A 6,224-nucleotide genomic window follows, 5' to 3' on the forward strand; every position below is an offset into this window, starting at 1 on the left:
CCTCACTGTAACACACTGATATACCCCACACCCCTCAGTGTAACACCCTGATATACCCAACACCCCTCACTGTAACACATTGATATACCCCACACCCCTCACTGTAACACACTGATATACCCCACACCCCTCACTGTAACAACCTGATATACCCCACACCCCTCACTGTAACACCCTGATATATCCCACACCCCTCACTGTAACACACTGATATACCCCACACCCCTCACTGTAACAACCTGATATACCCCACACCCCTCACTGTAACACCCTGATATACCCCACACCCCTCACTGTAACACCCTGACATACCCGACACACCTCACTGTAACACACTGTTATACCCCACACACCTCATTGTAACACCCTGATATACCCCACACCCCTCACTGTAACACCCTGATATACCCCACACCCCTCACTGTAACACCCTGATATAGCCCACACCCCTCACTGTAACACCCTGATGTACCCCACACCCCTCACTGTAACACACTGATATACCCCACACCCCTCACTGTAACACACTGATATACACCACACCCCTCACTGTAACACACTGATATACCCCACACACCTCATTGTAACACCCTGATATACCCCACACCCCTCACTGTAACACCCTGATGTACCCCACACCCCTCACTGTAACACCCTGATGTACGCCACACCCCTCACTGTAACACCCTGATGTACCCCACACCCCTCACTGTAACACACTGATATACCCCACACCCCTCACTGTAACACACTGATATACACCACACCCCTCATTGTAACACACAGATATGCCCCACACCCCTCACTGTAACACCCTGATATACCCCACCCCCCTCACTGTAACACACTGGTATACACCACACCCCTCACTGTAACACCCTGATATACCCCACACCCCTCACTGTAACACACTGGTATACCCCACACCCCTCACTGTAACACACTGATATATCCCACACCCCTCACTGTAACACCCTGATATACCCCACACCCCTCACTGTAACACACTGATATACCCCACCCCCCTCACTGTAACACACTGGTATACACCACACCCCTCACTGTAACACCCTGATATACCCCACACCCCTCACTGCAACACACTGATATACCCCACACCCCTCACTGTAACACACTGACATACCCCACACCCCTCACTGTAACACCCTGACATACCCCACACCCCTCACTGTAACACCCTGATATACCCCACACCCCTCACTGTAACACCCTGATATACCCCACACCCCTCACTGTAACACACTGATATACCCCACCCCCCTCACTGTAACACACTGGTATACCCCACACCCCTCACTGTAACACCCTGATATATCCCACACCCCTCACTGTAACACACTGATATAACCCACACCCCTCACTGTAACACCCTGATATATCCCACACCCCTCACTGTAACACACTGATATACCCCACACCCCTCACTGTAACACCCTGATATATCCCACACCCCTCACTGTAACACCCTGATATACCCCACACCCCTCACTGTAACACACTGATATACCCCACACCCCTCACTGTAACACACTGATATATCCCACACCCCTCACTGTAACACCCTGATATACCCCACACCCCTCACTGTAACACCCTGATGTACCCCACACCCCTCACTAACACCCTGATATACCCCACACCCCTCACTGTAACACACTGATATACCCCACACCCCTCACTGTAACACCCTGATGTACCCCACACCCCTCACTGTAACACCCTGATATACCCCACACCCCTCACTGTAACACCCTGATATACCCCACATCCCTCACTGTAACACCCTGATATACCCCACACCCCTCACTGTAACACACTGATATACCCCACACCCCTCACTGTAACACCCTGATATACCCCACACCCCTCACTGTAACACCCTGATATACCCCGCACCCCTCACTGTAACACACTGATATACCCCACACCCCTCACTGTACAACCCTGATGTACCCCACACCCCTCACTGTAACACCCTGATGTACGCCACACCCCTCACTGTAACACACTGATATACCCCACACACCTCATTGTAACACCCTGATATACCCCACACCCCTCACTGTAACACCCTGATATACCCCACACCCCTCACTGTAACACACTGATATACCCCACACCCCTCACTGTAACACACTGATATACCCCACACCCCTCACTGTAACACCCTGCTATACCCCACACCCCTCACTGTAACACACTGATATACCGCACACCCCTCACTGTAACACACTGATATACCCCACACCCCTCACTGTAACACCCTGATATACCCCACACCCCTCACTGTAACACCCTGATATACCCCACACCCCTCACTGTAACACACTGATATACCCCACACCCCTCACTGTAACACACTGATATACCCCACACCCCTCACTGTAACACTCTGATATACCCCACACCTCTCACTGTAACACTCTGATATACCCCACACCCTTCACTGTAACACACTGACATACCCCACACCCCTCACTGTAACACCCTGATATACCCCACACCCCTCACTGTAACACACTGATTACCCCATACCCCTCACTGTAACACACTGATATACCCCACACCCCTCACTGTAACACACTGATATACCCCACACTCCTCACTGTAACACACTGATATACCCCACACCCCTCACTGTAACACACTGATATACCCCACACCCCCCACTGTAACACACTGATTACCCCATACCCCTCACTGTAACACACTGATATACCCCACACCCCTCAGTGTAACACCCTGATATACCCAACACCCCTCACTGTAACACATTGATATACCCCACACCCCTCACTGTAACACACTGATATACCCCACACCCCTCACTGTAACAACCTGATATACCCCACACCCCTCACTGTAACACCCTGATATATCCCACACCCCTCACTGTAACACACTGATATACCCCACACCCCTCACTGTAACAACCTGATATACCCCACACCCCTCACTGTAACACCCTGATATACCCCACACCCCTCACTGTAACACCCTGACATACCCGACACACCTCACTGTAACACACTGTTATACCCCACACACCTCATTGTAACACCCTGATATACCCCACACCCCTCACTGTAACACCCTGATATACCCCACACCCCTCACTGTAACACCCTGATATAGCCCACACCCCTCACTGTAACACCCTGATGTACCCCACACCCCTCACTGTAACACACTGATATACCCCACACCCCTCACTGTAACACACTGATATACACCACACCCCTCACTGTAACACACTGATATACCCCACACACCTCATTGTAACACCCTGATATACCCCACACCCCTCACTGTAACACCCTGATGTACCCCACACCCCTCACTGTAACACCCTGATGTACGCCACACCCCTCACTGTAACACCCTGATGTACCCCACACCCCTCACTGTAACACACTGATATACCCCACACCCCTCACTGTAACACACTGATATACACCACACCCCTCATTGTAACACACAGATATGCCCCACACCCCTCACTGTAACACCCTGATATACCCCACACCCCTCACTGTAACACACTGATATACCCCACCCCCCTCACTGTAACACACTGGTATACACCACACCCCTCACTGTAACACCCTGATATACCCCACACCCCTCACTGTAACACACTGGTATACCCCACACCCCTCACTGTAACACACTGATATATCCCACACCCCTCACTGTAACACACTGGTATACACCACACCCCTCACTGTAACACCCTGATATACCCCACACCCCTCACTGCAACACACTGATATACCCCACACCCCTCACTGTAACACACTGACATACCCCACACCCCTCACTGTAACACCCTGACATACCCCACACCCCTCACTGTAACACCCTGATATACCCCACACCCCTCACTGTAACACCCTGATATACCCCACACCCCTCACTGTAACACACTGATATACCCCACCCCCCTCACTGTAACACACTGGTATACCCCACACCCCTCACTGTAACACCCTGATATATCCCACACCCCTCACTGTAACACACTGATATAACCCACACCCCTCACTGTAACACCCTGATATATCCCACACCCCTCACTGTAACACACTGATATACCCCACACCCCTCACTGTAACACCCTGATATATCCCACACCCCTCACTGTAACACCCTGATATACCCCACACCCCTCACTGTAACACACTGATATACCCCACACCCCTCACTGTAACACACTGATATATCCCACACCCCTCACTGTAACACCCTGATATACCCCACACCCCTCACTGTAACACCCTGATGTACCCCACACCCCTCACTAACACCCTGATATACCCCACACCCCTCACTGTAACACACTGATATACCCCACACCCCTCACTGTAACACCCTGATGTACCCCACACCCCTCACTGTAACACCCTGATATACCCCACACCCCTCACTGTAACACCCTGATATACCCCACATCCCTCACTGTAACACCCTGATATACCCCACACCCCTCACTGTAACACACTGATATACCCCACACCCCTCACTGTAACACCCTGATATACCCCACACCCCTCACTGTAACACCCTGATATACCCCGCACCCCTCACTGTAACACACTGATATACCCCACACCCCTCACTGTACAACCCTGATGTACCCCACACCCCTCACTGTAACACCCTGATGTACGCCACACCCCTCACTGTAACACACTGATATACCCCACACACCTCATTGTAACACCCTGATATACCCCACACCCCTCACTGTAACACCCTGATATACCCCACACCCCTCACTGTAACACCCTGATATACCCCACACCCCTCACTGTAACACACTGATATACCCCACACCCCTCACTGTAACACCCTGATATACCCCACACCCCTCACTGTAACACCCTGATGTACCCCACACCCCTCACTGTAACACCCTGATATACCCCACACCCCTCACTGTAACACCCTGATGTACCCCACACCCCTCACTGTAACACCCTGATGTACGCCACACCCTACAATGTAATACTGACCACTTGCTGTTTCTCTCGGTGTATTTGGTTGTGTAAGTTCCTGCTTTCTGATTGTAAATTCGACTGATGTTTGGCATTGTGTTTAAAATTGTTTTCATATATTCCGCACTTATATTTGAATATGTCTTAAATAAACATAAAGTTTGCAGAGAGATGGCTATTTTATTTTCGGAGAGAGGGTACTGAGAGACACCAGTCAGTGTACAGATATCTCCCTGAGAGAGAGAGAGGGGACTGAGAGACACCAGTCAGTGTACAGATATCTCCCTGAGAGAGAGAGAGGGGACTGAGAGACACCAGTCAGTGTACAGATATCTCCCTGAGAGAGAGAGAGGACTGAGAGACACCAGCCAGTGTACAGATATCTCCCTGAGAGAGAGAGGGGACTGAGAGACACCAGTCAGTGTACAGATATCTCCCTGAGGGAGAGGGGACTGAGAGACACCAGTCAGTGTACAGATATCTCCCTGAGAGAGAGAGAGGGGACTGAGAGACACCAGTCAGTGTACAGATATCTCCCTGAGAGAGAGAGGGGGGACTGAGAGACACCAGTCAGTGTACAGATATCTCCCTGAGAGAGAGGGGACTGAGAGACACCAGTCAGTGTACAGATATCTCCCTGAGAGAGAGGGGGGACTGAGAGACACCAGTCAGTGTACAGATATCTCCCTAAGAGAGAGAGAGAGGGGGAACTGAGAGACACCAGTCAGTGTACAGATATCTCCCTGAGAGAGGGGGGACTGTGAGACACCAGTCAGTGTACAGATATCTCCCTGAGAGAGAGAGGGGACTGAGAGACAGCAGTCAGTGTACAGATATCTCCCTGAGAGAGAGAGAGAGAGAGGGGGGGGGACTGAGAGAGACCAGTCAGTGTCCAGATATCTCCCTGAGAGAGAGAGGGGACTGAGAGATACCAGTCAGTGTACAGATATCTCCCTGAGAGAGAGGACTGAGAGACACCAGTCAGTGTACAGATATCTCCCTGAGAGAGAGAGGGGGGGACTGAGAGACACCAGTCAGTGTACAGATATCTCCCTGAGAGAGAGAGGACTGAGAGACACCAGTCAGTGTACAGATATCTCCCTGAGAGAGAGGGGACTGAGAGACACCAGTCAGTGTACAGATATCTCCCTGAGAGAGAGAGGACTGAGAGACACCAGTCAGTGTGCAGATATCTCCCTGAGAGAG

The sequence above is a fragment of the Chiloscyllium plagiosum genome, unplaced genomic scaffold (genome assembly GCF_037043375.1).
Source record: "Chiloscyllium plagiosum isolate Xiang-an unplaced genomic scaffold, Cpla_swu_hap1 HiC_scaffold_51, whole genome shotgun sequence".
Lineage (NCBI taxonomy): Eukaryota > Metazoa > Chordata > Chondrichthyes > Orectolobiformes > Hemiscylliidae > Chiloscyllium > Chiloscyllium plagiosum.